The sequence below is a fragment of the Lutra lutra genome, chromosome 9, assembly GCF_902655055.1.
Source record: "Lutra lutra chromosome 9, mLutLut1.2, whole genome shotgun sequence".
In the NCBI taxonomy this organism is placed as follows: domain Eukaryota; kingdom Metazoa; phylum Chordata; class Mammalia; order Carnivora; family Mustelidae; genus Lutra; species Lutra lutra.
Window position 1 is genome coordinate 12,330,557 of NC_062286.1, and position 15,423 is coordinate 12,345,979.

Here is a 15,423-nt window from a genome sequence, read left to right on the forward strand (position 1 = left end):
AGGAAATGATATGGAAAACACAGGGACTCTGAAAAGTCCTTGGCCTGATGAGAAAGTGAATCCTGAGGCTGCCTTTGTGAGGCCGGCCCTGCACTTTGGGAAACCAGGTCACAGAGGTAAAGGGGGAGAGAAGTTTGTCTCCTCTGGATTTGGGGTTGTGTTCGTAAAGTCCCAGCACAGAGCACAGCCTGAGGAAAAGGGAGCCCTGACACGGGAGCAGTTTCCTGTGCACGTGGGTGTAGGCAGCGAAGAAGGTGAATTTCTGAACTAGGATCCAGGGGTAAGATGGTGTCTCTCACCTTTTGCCGGGTGTACCACAGAAGGACCTGAAAACAAGAGAGAAGAAGTTGAAGTCATCAGGTATCAGGGTCACTGTCCCGTCCCCACCGCTTCCTCTCTCGAACACTCTCAAAATTATAATCCATTTTCTGTGTATATGATAGGAACTTGATTCTCCCCCTGAGGCCCAGCCAGAATCCCACTTTCTTCCACCACAAAACTAAGAGGGCCAGGCCGGTAAAATGCTAGGTCATTGCCAGACTGTGACTCTCTGGTACTTCCAGAATGTTCTCCTACCCATGGTGTCCTCTCAAAAGTCCCCCAACTCCCACTATACATCATGAAGGACACGGACACCTGGTTAGGCTAACAACCACATGAATAGATAACCCTAATCGTAACCTGATCCTTCCACAGGGCTAATACTGTTAACACTTCCAGCCTCCTGATGGGGACCAGGAAGGGGACAGTAACGAGGAGCCCTCTGACAGGCAAGCCTAGTCCCACCCACGCTAGCAGTTCCCAAACTCGTTGTGCATCTGGAGAAGCTAACAGAAAGTACAATTCCATCCTGAAGTGGTGGTCAAAGCTTCTGGAGAGTTTTGATGTCACCATCTTGGCTCTGGTCCACGGACCAGCATTTGGGTCACTTATGATCTTATCCAGCCCCCAGCACAGCTCACCTCCTTCCATCTGACTGATGTGGTCACAGAGGCCTTCTCAGGGAGGGGCTTTCTCGGAGGATCTGCCCTCAACTTGGTGAATTACTCCCCCACGATCCAAACAGAGAGCAACGCGAAGTAAGCCCATCTCTGAGAGGAGCCCAAGCTTTTGAAGTGACGGCTGATGGCTTCCTGTGTGAGTCACCCTTAGGCCAGATGTCCCTCAGAGAGCGCAGAGGTCAGCAGGGAAGGACCCTTACGACTCCCGTCTCGGGTCCCCACAAGCAGCACAACCTCACACAACCCCAGTGCTGAGTGACTTCTGTCCCCAGCCACGTGGACTGTCGTCGGGGCTGCGGCCACATCGCCTGTGCCACCTGAGACCGTCAGGGGCCCTCGCTTCTGTACCACCCTCATTCTGGGTCATTTTTTAGAGGGGTCATTGCCCCCCATTTTGAAACCGGGGACACTGAAATCCAGAGACACGAAAGGACTAATCCAGGGTCACACCACAGAACCCAGACGATGACAGGCATCTCCTGACCTCCTGTCTACGACGTGTAGCTTTTTCTCCATGTTATATGTCCCTGCCCTATTCAGTGGAGGCGCTGAGAGCTCAGAACCGCTGTGTGTCTTCCACTTTTGAAAGGCTCCAGAAGTGAAAGGGCAGGGCAGGGGCACACCAAAGAGAAGGCAGAGCCCGGTGAGAAGGCCCAGCATGGGTGGCTTGCTCCCGAGAGTCCCCACGACCCAGCAGCAGAGCCTAGACTCGGTCCAGGACACCTCCTTGCAGCCTCAGTCCCACGGCACCAAGAATACCCGGGGACATGAAGAAATAGGAACGGGCAGGATTTTAGGATACAAATAGCCCCCATTCAGCAGGCACCCCCTGGGCATCAGGCATTGTTAGGTTTAGTGACCCCTGATACCTCCCAGCAACCACACAAGAGACATATCCCTCTTGCCCCCTTTCACAGATAAGGACACTGATGTGCTCCTCCGAGGGACTCAGCTTTTGGGTGGTAGGTAGAGCCAAGATTTCAACTCAGGCAGTCCGGGTGGACTTCCTGCTCTCAACCACTAGGGAATCCTCCCTTTCAGAGCAGTCACATTCAAAGAAAAAGAAGAAGAAAGAAAGAAAGAAAGGGCGAGGCATACAGAAAAGCAAATTAATGGAAAGAGCCAGGGAATAAAGCTAGGACCCTGGGAACAGAGGACACCTTCGTTCAAGAGGCACAGGAAGGGAGGAAGCTCCCCAGGTGGAGAACACTGAGAGGTGCCCCACAGGCCCACCCGGGAATCTGGACCCTGCCCCTTCTTGGGTGGCACCCCCCTCCCCCTACAGTAAGTGATGTTCTGGCCTTAGTGTTTATACAGCGTTGTTCACGGGAAGAGGAAGTAGGCTGGGCCGAGGAGGGCCAGCAAGGGGAGAGTCCTCAGGGTGGGTGGAAGGGGCGATGATGTCTTGGGAACCCATCTTCCATGTCACAAAGGGATGGCCCCACTGGGCAGGAGCACGAGGGAGACTCTGTCCAAAGTCCTTGCCTGGGACAGCACGCACAGTCCCAGGGACACTAGGTTCTGGGGATGCTACTTGCTTTTAGTCTCATGAAGACCGGGGGAGCAGGCCAGGACAAGGATCATCCACCACCATGTCACAGATGGAGGGACTAAAGCCACAGTAATAACGGTCATGAAATAATAATAATGACAATAATAACAATAGTGGCAATGCCATACGTTGGTAGCTTATCATGTATCAAGAAATAAGCACTTGCTTGGCATGGGTTATCACATAATGACACCAACCGTCGAGTCTCTATGATTATCCCCAATGGGTAGTTGAGATAAGCTAAGTAATTTCCTCAACATCAAAAAGCCAGCAAGTTTTGAAAAAGGATCTAAACCACTCTCTATTTGACATTTTGGCCCATGATTTCACCTCGAAGGCACGTATGTTACGAGACAGGGACATGCCTCAGTCACAGGGTGCAGCCGTGCTCGCACACAGCCAGCCTCGAAGCCATTGGAGCACACAGATAGATATAGACTTTTCTTCAAATATATCATCCACACTGCATCTCTGTTGAATGCACATATAAGATGACACACAATTAGGGTGACCACGTGATTTATCAGCCAAACCCAGATCCTTCTCAGAGTGAAAAGGGGGTATTAATGATACCTCTGGGACAACAGACAGAGAGCAGGAGTGGCCTGGGCCCACAAGACATCTGGTCAACCCCCACATAATCCACAGGGCCTTGTTTGTGGGGTTGCTTGTTTGTATGCCTAGTTGTGCTGGACTCTCCTGGGTGTCCCCCTGCTTTCCAACCCACATAAATGCCCCTTTGCAGCCACTCACTCTCCTATGCTCAGCAGAATGCCTTCTAAATCTGCTGGGCTCAAAGGCCCTACATATAAAATAGGCTGATGTAATTTGATTATAAAGGAGTCACGCTATGATTCAAGAAGCAAGGCGTGACGAGTTTTGGCAATATATTTTAAAAGGACCATTGGGTTCCTTGGGCCCTCACACCCAGAACCTGAATGTGCAGCTGTTCTGATAACCAGTCAGTCCCCCAAACGGGAGGGCTCTGTGGCTCTCCTTTCTGGGGCAGCCTAGGGCAGTGTGGGAGCAGCCACCCAGCCTCACTGGAGAAACTGAGGCCCACTGCCAGGTGGACCCCACTTCCTCAGGGATAGCATTGCTAGGACAAGCCAGCCTTCCTCCAAGACCAGCAGGTGCTGACCCTGACCTGGGGGGTGCTGAGCTGGAGCCTTTGGCCAGGGATCTGGCCTGGAGACAAAGCCCTACTTAAGGATCAGGCCGTAGCGGGTTGCATTCATTTAATCAAGGAACATCACAGCACTTGTAGTCTAGTGATTTCTGAGGACTCTAGAGAAACTCTTGCGGCTGAGGAAGGTTACTCATGCCTGAAGGGGCTGCTCTCAGAGACACTGGCCGCAGGCCTCATCCTGTAGTAACAGGCAGCAACGCCTGCTCTCTGCTTCCTGAAGCAGCTTCTGCAAGTGATGATATTTGAGGAATAAGTGAGACCCTTCTTTCTAAATTAGGCCATATTCACAGGTTGTGGGGGTTAGGGCATGGACTTTGGGGGGGAGGGGGCGACACCAAAAAAACCACTACATTATCGGTATCGGTATTGGTATCGGTACTATCATTACCACTATTGATATGACTGTTAATGCCATTCACAGGATCCCTGAGTTCTAGAGAAGGGGGAGGGACTTGTCTATTGCCATCCAGCAGGTAGGCGGAGAAGCCAGGACTGGACACAGCTCTCGGGACTGGTTCCAGTTTCTTGCATCTTGGCATGTAGCCTCTTGTGCTGGGGACACAACCTGGGAGCAGGCCAGAGTCCAGATGGTGATAGCCCAGAGTGTCTGGGCTCAGACAATTCTAGACTGTCAGAGGTCAATGAGTGGATGATGGCGAGGGGATCAAAACATGGCACTCATTTGCACTGTGCACTGACTGTGCACCAGGCCGTGTGCTACACATCCTGTGGTCCTCCTGGAAATGGCTGTGGTCATTCAGATAAGGACTTAGAGAGTAACTTTGAGAGGCAGTGTGAGTAGCCAAGGTTGACAGTAAGCTGGGGTGGGGGGTGGGTAACACCTCTGAGCCCAAGTTCAATCCCTAACTCCCTAATACTGCATACTATAGCTCACAGCTGGTGTATCTGGCATAGGGTGAGAGGGCCATCGCCAGTGGCAGGCAATGGCAGAACCAGGACATGAGCCTGGGTCTCGAGCAGAGCTCAGGAGCACTGAGCTCACATCTGTTCCATTTCCCAGGGTCGTGGCTTAACATCTGTCTGTCTTCTCTGTCCCACCTCAACAGCCCTAAGGTAAGTGCCCCCCCCATGTGGAGGGCAGGAGGACAGGAGGACACCAGCTTCATTGACTGGACCTGTCAGGAAACTTGGCCCTAGTTATTTAAGAAGTTCACATCTCATTCTCTGGGCACCAGCGGCATAGTGGCTCCCTCCTCTTTGCGAAGAACATGTTTTACAGTATTGATCATGTCAACCGGAGGTTCTCCTCTGGGGTGGGCAGGGGGAGACATTTCTGAAAAGGAGTGGGGCCAGCATCCTCTCCCTGATGACCCTGAATGTCAGTATAATTAAATCTCAGACAACAGGGGAATTTCCATCTTCCCTCCTCCCTCCCTGGGCAGCAACCACAGGATTACTGCCTTTCTGTAGGGAAAGGGCCAAACCTAATGGGTTTGAGGTATCAACATCGGACAGCCGCCTTGTCTGCACAGGCAGGCGGCAATAAGACAGGGACAGACAGTCCAGCCTGCAGAGGCTGTGCCCAACCATCCCCAGTGACACAAGCCGAGAGGACACCTTGATGTAGCAGGAATGTTTTATAGGCAGTAAGGGAAACCTAAGTCTACTCCCAGTGTGGCCTTGGCTGGGCTGTGCGACCTTTACTTAGTCACTGTTTCCCTCTGATCTGCAGATGGAAAGTCTATTAAATGCAGATCTTTCAGCAATATATACCAGCAGCTTCTCTGGGCCACTTTGAAGATCAAATGAGCTTTGTCTTCTAAAGCATCAAAGCTACTTATGTCCGTATTTTTCTCTTTGCCACTGGACAGGGAGCTGGTTAAGAGGAAAGGGATGTCTTACTTATCTTCAAGGGGGAGTTATAGCTCTTGTAACTAGCCCAGGGTCCCACAAAAATGACAAGGATTGATTGTAAAATTTGGCTTCCTTGAAGGCTCAGCGTGGCTGGGGACGAGGGAAAGAGGTAGCAGAGACAGCAGGAAAAGAGACGGGTGTCAGGCTATGAAGGGTTTTACCCGCACTGGTACTTCCTGGGATGCTGCCCGTGAGTTAGCACATCAAACACTTTTCCAAGTGTTAGTGGGGGGATGAAGCTGTGGCAAGTGCCTGGGGTCTTGAGCCTATCAGCTGTGAACTGTAACTTCTTTGCACCTTGGCCTCTGTCTGTCCATTTCATGTGAACTTTAGAAAATATAACTGCTCCTCACTACTTGGGCAAAGTGGGCCTGGACAATGAGAGTAAAGGATTGCTTTGAAGTTCAAGGCCAGGGCTGCCCAGGAGTAAGAAACTAAGAAATGTTGCCATGGCCAGATTGCACTGAGCGTAATCTGAAAGCCAGTCCAGCTGGAGTCATTTGCCATCCAAGTCCCTGTGGCAGGGATGGGTTCCCGCATACTGTGCCAACATCGGCGGCACTCATGCTCCCAACGCCGCACCTGTGTCCTACGTCTGACGCCATCTGAGCGCCGCAAACCACCTATGAACTCCCCACCAGCCCCTGGCCTGTAGCAACAGAGGGCACTTTCTAGGTGGCTTCTGTTGGGTGTTTGATAGAGAGAGCGCCTCTGCCGTGAGACCGGAGGGAAAGAGAGCACTGTGGATTGAGAAGTTCGTGAACCGGGCTCCCATCTCTGCTTTGATCCCACATCTCTACGACAGCGGGAAGGTCACTCCCTGCCACCTGCGTAATGAAGAAGGCCTTGGAACTCGGGACTCGGGCTGTCTAGAACAGCCCATCGGTGGAGCCCATCTATGGAGTAAGAGCCTAACCTAGGTTACATACGGCCATTTGAGAAAGTGATTTTCTTCCAAGGCAGGTCTCTGCTAAACCAGGCAAATGGTTCCCCTCCTGTCTAATGGCCGGATCTGAATCCAAATCCAACAGGGACACTCTGAGGTCCAGAGGGTGTCTGGAATCTGTCCTCATGCTACTACTGATTCCAGATGGTTCCAGCCGGGGTGAGTCATTTTCCCTTCCCTGTTTACTCACGTGAGCCTCAGAGACTGTGCTACCTAGCTCGTGCTGTTTCCCAGCAAACTCTTGGTTCCTGACCCTCCACGGGAAGCCCCCATCTCTGTTACCTCGGACGCCGTGAGGCTGGCTGTCCTTCGCCTCGTGGACAGGGACAGACACGCTGTCATGAATCTGGCATGCGAGACAATGGGGCCTTTCCATCCTTCTTAGTAAGGGCAAAGGGTCACAGTCAACCCAGGGAGGAGTGATTGAGAACCTACCTGCGACAGCTGGGAGACGGCTTATCGCCGGGGACCACGGTCACCCTGGCCTAGGCAGACAAACCCTGGGGACTGCGCTCACGCACCAGCACAGCTGGTCCCTTCCTGGGCCCCCCACTGCGGGGAGAATCGGGAGTCATCCATCAGCATTCAGCATAGCCTTCACCCTCAAGCTTCAGAGAGACAGTGCCTTCCTCAACAGCACAGGGCTGCAGGGGGTGAGAATGGGCACCCCTTGTCAGGGTCCCAGACACCCCATACCTTGCCAAAGGCAAAAAAGCAAGTGGGAGCTGCAGGCAGGAAAACGCCTCTGATCTGAGCCCCGTGGAAGGATGACAAGAGAATGTGCTTTCCTGTGAGGCCCACGGCCTTCTAACAAGAATGCACTTTCCAAAGCCTCGCATTCTTTCCGTCACCGGGTCCTTTACATCGCCATCCTCTACACAAAGTCTCAGTTTAAGCCCAACGGGCTTTACTGCAGTTTTGTGCTTTCTTGCCTGTTCTGCAGCCTTAGGCTTACACCTCCATACATCTCCATTCTTCCAAGTCAGCAGCCGCCTCACCTCCTCCAGGAAGTCCTCTCTGATACTCTGCTGACCTCTCCCTTCTCTGAACTCCCACAGCATTTTCTGTCTGTGCCACTCTGCATTAGTGCCTGTGGGGGGCTCCCTCACTTTTTGACTGGACTGTTGTATCACTCCCTAACTAGTTTCATCCTGCCTGGACTCTGGCCCTGTGCTCTGTGGAAAGAAATTTCTAAAGCACACTTCTGATGATGTGTCTTCTCTTTCAGCACTTCTCACCGCCTTCAGGAGAAACTCCAAATGCCACATCATGCTCCCACCCTTCCCGCGGGGCCACCCACATTCTAGTCACACTGAACTGCTTCCCAAGGTTGTGGAATGAGGTGGTACCAAAGTTGGGATGAGAATCCAGGTCTTTCAATAACCCAGGTGAAGGTTCTTCCCACAGTCCCAGCTCCCCAAGATCTCAGGCTGGACCAGAGAGAAGGAGCATATGGCACTGAACCACAACCAAGTGGAAAAAGCCAAGACCAGCTGAGTTCTTAAGCCTGATGAGCTGATACTATAATGATAACCAGGCAATCCTTCAAGCAATGGAGTAGGTGAGCACACCCGAGGCTCCCGACATAAGCTAGTTCTCCCTTTACAGGTGTGGAGACTGGGTCTTACAGAAGTTCAAGTTCATATCCAGACTAAAACTCTAGCCTACTCCCTATACCCATCTCCCAAAAGGGTATGTGCAATAGCCCTGTGGCCATCACTACCCCATATCTCCAGGCACCTCACACTCAATATGATGGATGCTGACCAACAGCCCTTACGTAGCTCCTGCGCAGGAGTTGATTCAATCCAGGCGATCCTAAGACCAGAGCTTTCCTGCTTCTGAAGATCCTCAGGTGGGAAGATTATGAAACCAAATGTTAACAGGAGAGGGAGAAAATTCCACTCTAACTGTTCTGTGCTTATCCAAAGGGGCGATCAAAGCCTTCACCAGGCTAATGCTTCCCCATGGCACCTTCCAGTGTCAGTGTATCTGTGGACGGGGAAGTGGGAAGGGGTAGAAGCAGTCCAGGAGAGAGCAAAGCTATCTGAGCAGAAGCACACGTGAGCCCAGTGGCATCCTGGAACCAGCTGGCACCGGCCAACCAGAGCCAATTATGCATGTCTCCTCCCAACTTCCGGTTCAGGGATGTCTTTTTGAGAAGAAACTGGCCATGGTGGGGGTACTTGCACCATGACATTGGCAACCACTCCCAATCAGGTTTGCTTTGCTTTTGTTTTTCCCAGAGCATCAGTGACTAAACATTCACCACCACACCACTGAGTGGATCCACAAGAAGGACACTGGGTTGGGAAGACAGCAACTTAAATTATAACCTTAGCTCTTTCCCTGACTCACTGTTTGATAGGCAATTCTTCCCTTCCTGGCCCTCAATTACTTTAGCTATAAAAGGGGAGCAAAAGAAAATCCTTCCGCCTAACTACATAAACTAGGACAATAGACAGAAGGGAGTTTCGGTAAATGTAAAGTCTGAGGACGTATTTGGCAATGTCTGTGGACATTTTTGGCTGTCCCAGCTGGAGCGTGTGTGTGGTGTTCCTGGCACCCAGGGTAGAAGCCAGGGACGCTGCTGAACATCCTGCAAAGCCCTGAGAGTCTCCCACAATAAAGACTGATTTTGGGGCGCCTGGGTGGCTTAGTGGGTTAAGCCGCTGCCTTCGGCTCAGGTCATGATCCCAGAGTACTGGGATCGAGTCCCGCATTGGGCTCGCTGCTCAGCAGGAAGCCTGCTTCCCTTCCTCTCTCTCTGCCTGCCTCTCTGCCTACTTGTGATCTCTCTCCGTCAAATAAATAAATAAAATCTTTAAAAAAAAAAAAAAAAAAGACTGATTTTGGCCCAAATGTCAGTAGCGCCGAAGTTGCAAAACCTCCATGGAAGATTTTCACACATTCTAACTGTTCTGTACCTACCTGAAGAGGTGATCAAAGCCCTCGCCAGGCTAATGCTTCCCTGTGGCACCACACAGTGGCCCATTCAAGGTCCCTCAATACATCGGCATGTGGGAGAAACATTGAGGGGACTTGGATCAGTTTACAGGAATCCTACCCAGACAGCAGATGGGTACAGAACACTGGGACGCAGGTGACAGAAAGAAAGGACCAGGACAAGATACGGTGCCGGGCACACAGTATATGCTCAGTAATAGATTGTGGGAAAAGTGAACTGGTCTGAAATCCTGATGTGCTCCTTCCTGAAAGCCCGCGCTCCAGTGCGCATGCGCATCCCCTCCCCCCAAGGTGACACCAGGTGGAAGGATGTAACTAACACAATTTCACCTCCTCTGGGAGGGACATGGTGTCCAGTTCCAGCCCTGGAGACTCGGGTTAGACAAATAATCACCAGTCTGGCAATCGCAGCAGCCGTGGTCAGAAGAGCAATTTTATTAAAGTTACTTTCTAATCTGAGTTGAAACATCTTGAAAGGTGAGGTTTTCAACCCTCCCCTAGGGAGGCAATTGTTAAAAACACACAGCAGGCAGCCTTGCTTTCCACACATTCAGAAACCACTTTTTTTTTTTTTTTTAAGACAGTCCTTTTATCCCTTCGACCACATGGGATTGCAAATGCACTTAGCACAAGCCAGCCGAAGCGGAAACAGCGCTGGGTAAGATCCACTCCTGTCGCTGCGGCCACCGTGGGGAGCCACAGCCGAAGCAGCCCTGGCAGGCACAGCCCAGAAACTCTGAGGGAAAAAAAGCCGGGGCGGGCCACACATCAATGGTCCCTGAGCCTCTGGGGCCTCGAGCCCATGCGGCCTCGGGGCCAGGCTGAGCCACAAGCCCTTTCTGGAAGACCCCCACACATCTCCCAGCTCCTTGCCTCTGTGCTGGGAGAAGCGGCCGATTTCTCAAGGAGGAGATGACAGGAGAGAGGACCTCCCTGCGTGTCTCCCTGAAGATCTGAATCTGACCATAAACCATCTGACTCACAAAGCCCTTTAATTAAAAGCCCAAGGGTTCAGAGCTAATTCTAGATGTGACAGGACCCAGTGGCTTCTCAGGCACCAGAGCTGCGAGCAGAGTAATGAGGGTAATTTGGCCCTTCCTGGTCTGTGAATGACAACTCACTCAGCTATAAATTAGACTCCAAGGATGCCAGAGCTAGAAGCCACCTGGGCGACTGTCTGCCCTCCTCCTGCAGCGTGTGGACGAGGAGCTGGAGGCCCAGGGATGGGGGGCAGGCTGCCCCAGGCCCGCTGCTGAGTTTCTTACTGACTCTCTGGCTGATGCAGTATTTTTGAGTGCCCAGAAGAGGCTCTTGTTCAGGTCCTTCTACCAAACTCCAAGGCTACTTGGAGCTCAGGAATAAACTGGTTACAATCCAGGCAGAATTCACAGATGGGAGTAGAACAGCTTCAGGGAAAGAAATTCCAAAACCACTTACTGAGAACCAGCTCTGTCCTTGGCTGCACGTGGCCTTTTCAACCGCTCCTCTCTCACTCATTTCTCATGTCCACACCCTGGCAACACGGGTCTCCTTATGCCCGTCATGGAGATAAGGCAACCCAGGCTAAGAGAAATAAGGAAATGTGTGGAAGGCCAAACAGCTGGAGATTTTTCTTTGTTATTCCGATGCTCCTGCCTTGAACAGATTCTTTTCTTTTCTTTTTTTAATTTAAAGTCATAATGTCTAAAGCAATGCCATGATGGCTTTCTTCATCAGTGACGGTAAAATCCTTTTACTATATTTTTAATAATCTGATTTCTTAGATTGGAAGCTGGATTGTTTTTCATACTACTAACACTCAACAGCTTTGAATCTCCTTTAAGTACCAAGTACTTTACAACATAATCTCTTGTCATTAACAAACAGCTCCCTCATTTTACTGAGACAGACACAAAGGCTCCGAGCATTAAGGTCAATTTCCTGAGATCACACAGATCACCCATTCGTGGCAGAAGTGGGATTCTCACTCAGGTCTGTCGGCCTGAATACCGCGTTCCTTCTATCCTAATGACCTGCTTCTCCCCCAGTGACTTTGTTGACTCAGTGATAGATCAGACACCACGGATCTGGAGATGAACTTTCTCAAATGTATCAGCTGGGCACAGTACCAAAGGCCTGGGTCGGGGCGGTGATAAATGGGGCAGCAGTGGTGACCTCATCTTGGGGCCTAAAAGCAGCCACACACCTGATGGTACACAGGACAGTCACCAAACCTGGCCTGGTGGGCTGACTCCTTGTTTGGGGTATATCCAGAGGAACAGTGACAGGGAGGAAGAATCCCACCATGACCCACCCTGCAGCCGATTGCTATCTTCCTGAATTTCTCTAGGATGAAGATTCTGAGAGCAAAGCTTGGTGACTCCATCATGTTCGCTAGCAGCTCCTGAGCTATGAGAAAAGATAGACATACATGAAATGACAATGAAGATACAATGTGGCAGCTGTTGCAATGGGAATGAATGGGCTGATGTGACCATGCCAGTAATGGATGCCTGAGCCTCATGGTGGGAATCTGGGGGATGAAGGCTTCCTAGGAGGACCTGCACTGAGTCCGGAATCCACGCAGGACATAGCCATGGAAATGAGGAACGTGTGAAGGAGAGTGGGAAGGGGGTGGTGCTCGGGCTCAGGTAACAAGGAGGCAATATGTATGGACAGAAATGATATGGCTCACAAAGTAAGAACTCCATGCGGTGGGGTAAGGCTGGAGTGTGCGAACATGATGGGGTGCGGTGGGAGGGAAGCCTGAATGGAAGCTCGAGACGGGGGCTGAGCTAGAAGACAGAGTACCGGCAAAGCCTCAGAAAGGACCCTCCCTTCCGAATGGGAGCTGGATCGTAGGGTTCCCCTTTTATTGTTCTCCCGTGGTGGGGCGATACCATCAGGCTCGTATTCTAGATCACAGGTATGCCTGTATGGATGTGTATGTGTGTTTCACTGCTCGAGGGACAGGGACCATAGTCCATTGCATTTCCGCTCCAGCTTCCAATTATTTCATCTCTAAAATGCTAAAAACGTGGTGTGCCCACCATATCCCAAAGCATAAGAAGAATAAAAGGAGACAGTTAATAAAAGGATTATTAAAGATTAAAAAAAGATGAGAAGCCTATATAAAGAATCATAACCAGCTTCTCCCAGGCTATCTCAAGGAGAGCTAGGCACTGTGAAATACCCACTCCAGAAGGATGAATTGGGAGGGAGATTATGGGGCCTGGACAGAGAACACCCCCTCCTACAGCCAGAGGCGTTCTTATCTGGACGCCCTACCCAGTACTGTGCCGGGGATGCACGTGCCCTCAGCACTTGTGTTCGGGGCTAATGTTCTGACCCCTTCGAGGGCTCTAAGGAGGCAAAAAAGCAAACAGCAGGCACCTGCCTGTCCTCCTGACCCAGTGGATGGCTCCAATTTCAGATCAAAGAATTAGTTTCAGAAAGCCCTTCTTGACTCTGAGAGAAGTCGGGAAAGCACACTTGATATTCAGAGGCTATCTGTCCTAAGGGGTGGGTGTACGGATGCCTAGTTCATGTGCTGTCCCTCTCAGTCAGCCCTACTCTGTGGGAGTCTGACTCCTGCTAAAATCAGACAAGACAAAGCCGGAGCAGGCCCAGTACCTGGAGCGCAGGGCCAGTGGGTGCGGGACAAAAGCTTCCTTCCAAGAGAACAGAGCAGTTTCCCATCATTGCACAATTACCTTTATTAGCATAACGTCTCGTCTCCTCCTGCATTCTCTAAAACACTTTCCTTTTCCATCTAAGGAAGAAGGCAGAGACTGAAATTGCTACCACCGAGAGGGGGAAAAAGATATCCGTAAAATTTAAACCATGGGGCATTTGTTCAAGACTCTTGGGTAATAATGTCTCTTGATACGTAATTCATGATAGCCTTAAAGCTTGGCCTACTTCTGACACAGAGATCATATACTTGGGGGAAGTCAGGGAGGCAGAGGGAGAAAATCACTTTTAAATGGTCTCACTGTACTTTGTCTTTTGAGTAAAGCCAGACGATATTTTGGACCGTTCTTTTTTACCATAAGGGCTTCCCTTAAAAAGCTTTTTTATTTTTTTTCCCCCTCTTGTAAATTGAAGAGGCAGCATATCATCCAGTTTCAGTTTTATCTTCTGTAACACTAGATAAAAGATGAGTCTGGATCCATCTGTTAGCACATACAGCCTAGAAACTGTGTGAAAGCAATCTCTCTCTCTCTCTCTCTCCCTCTCTCCCTCTCTTTCTCTCCCCGCCCCCTTCTCCCCCACCCACCCCCCCTGCTTTGCAAAAAAGGGGGGAAAATCCACACTTTTAAAAAAATTTATCATCAGCAATCCTACCCAATGCCGACCAGATAGCAGCACTTTTCTCCTTTTATGGGCAGAGTCAGGAGGAAGCCAGCCTTGCCACAAAGGCTCGTCCCCCTACGCTGCCACATGAATTGGGATGCTGGTCCTGGCGGCAGGCCAGCCCCTTCCCCCACAGCCCGGGGTTCCAACCTCAGGAAATCAGTGAGGATCCCCCTGGGTGCCATTACCTGCTTGAGAGTGAGCCCACTCGAGCTGAGGCTGGGAGACTGGCAGAGCAGCGGGAGGGCTTCTGTCCTCTGGTATAAAGGCCGTGCTCCTAGGGTGGATTTGCCTGGGCAAATGAGCAGGCAGGCCCCATCTGGGTCACTTGGCATTTCCTATGGCACTGCCAGGCAGGGTGGCACCATGCATTTCCCCCTTCCCAGGGCTCTGACTACTGCTTCACCCAACAATTCAGGAAATGCTGATGCCGCACTCCGCGGCTGATCAGCCCAGATGCAACAGAAAAATCAGAGCCCGAGGGCGGGAGGTGGCCTGGATGGGCCCTTGCTGGCATTCATCTCTCCCATCTCCAAAATGACCTCCCTAAAGTCCAGGAATGCAGAGCTCCTTTGTTTCTTCAGTGCAGAAACTGTGTTAATCACAGAGTTCCAGAAATAAGCATGCTTTATGTCATTAACGAGGTGAAACTCAAGTGCGCCTGGTTCAGAGGAGGACTGGGGGGGCGGAGGTGACAAGTACCAGTGACCAGGGACTGCCTAGGTCACTGCACTTCAAAAGGCTCCTGTGGTTTTCAGGGAGGGCCCAGAGCCCCAGCTACAGGCCAGGCGCTCGGCACTCCTGAGTGTTAACGTCCTGCGGGTTCTGCCTCCGCTGAGTCTCACGTCACCCCTCCTCCCACCTCTCCTCCCTCCTCCCACTGCCACTGCCCTAATTTAGGTCCTTCTTCTCTTTCTTCTGGACGGTTCTGCACACACAGCCAGATGACTCTTCCCGAAGCAGCACAACTATTCCCAAATCACTCTGTGGCTCCAAAGCCTTTAATGATTTCCCCGTTGACCAAGAAATAAAGCCCAGAATCTAATTTCTAAGACTCTCTTCATCAGGTCCTGGCCAAAATTCCAGGCCCCGTCTCCCACTTGTCTCTCTCCTTCCCACACCCTTCCCTCCAGCTCAGTGCCCCCTTTCCAGCTGTCTCCCTTGCTCTAGTGTTCCCTCTGTCTGAAATAGTTCTCTCTTCTCTGCCTTCTCATTTTCGAATCCTGTCCATCCTTCAAGGCCACATTCAAAGGCCACTTCAGCCATTGACTCAAACTTGACCCCCAGGGGAAGCTTTGCCGGTCTCTGAACTTCCATAATTTTTTCCTACCTCAATCGCTTCCTGGTGCTGTAACAGAGCCCAGACACCCTTGGTTTTCTCTCTTAGATGGTAAGATAACTGAGGGCAGAGGAGTGTGCATTTGACTTAAACACACTCATGCCACCCAGATAGGTCCTGGTACACCAACGTAGCTCACTAACATTACCTCAGTAATTAGTGGGGATGGCTCCAGGCTTGCTGACATAAGCTATTTTGTGTGGGCCTGGCTACTTGAAT

General features: G+C 51.2%; 1 protein-coding gene across 4 annotated transcripts in view; it reads right to left on the reverse strand.

Moving 5' to 3' along the window:
• The window catches only part of CYRIA (CYFIP related Rac1 interactor A), a 103,587-nt gene that overhangs the window by 59,101 nt on the left and 29,063 nt on the right, over positions 1-15,423 (reverse strand). For all 4 annotated transcript variants that reach the window (XM_047745752.1, XM_047745753.1, XM_047745750.1 and 1 more), the window contains exon 2: positions 300-326. The gene's annotated coding sequence lies outside the window, so the exon portion shown is untranslated. The remainder of the gene's footprint in view (positions 1-299; positions 327-15,423) is intronic.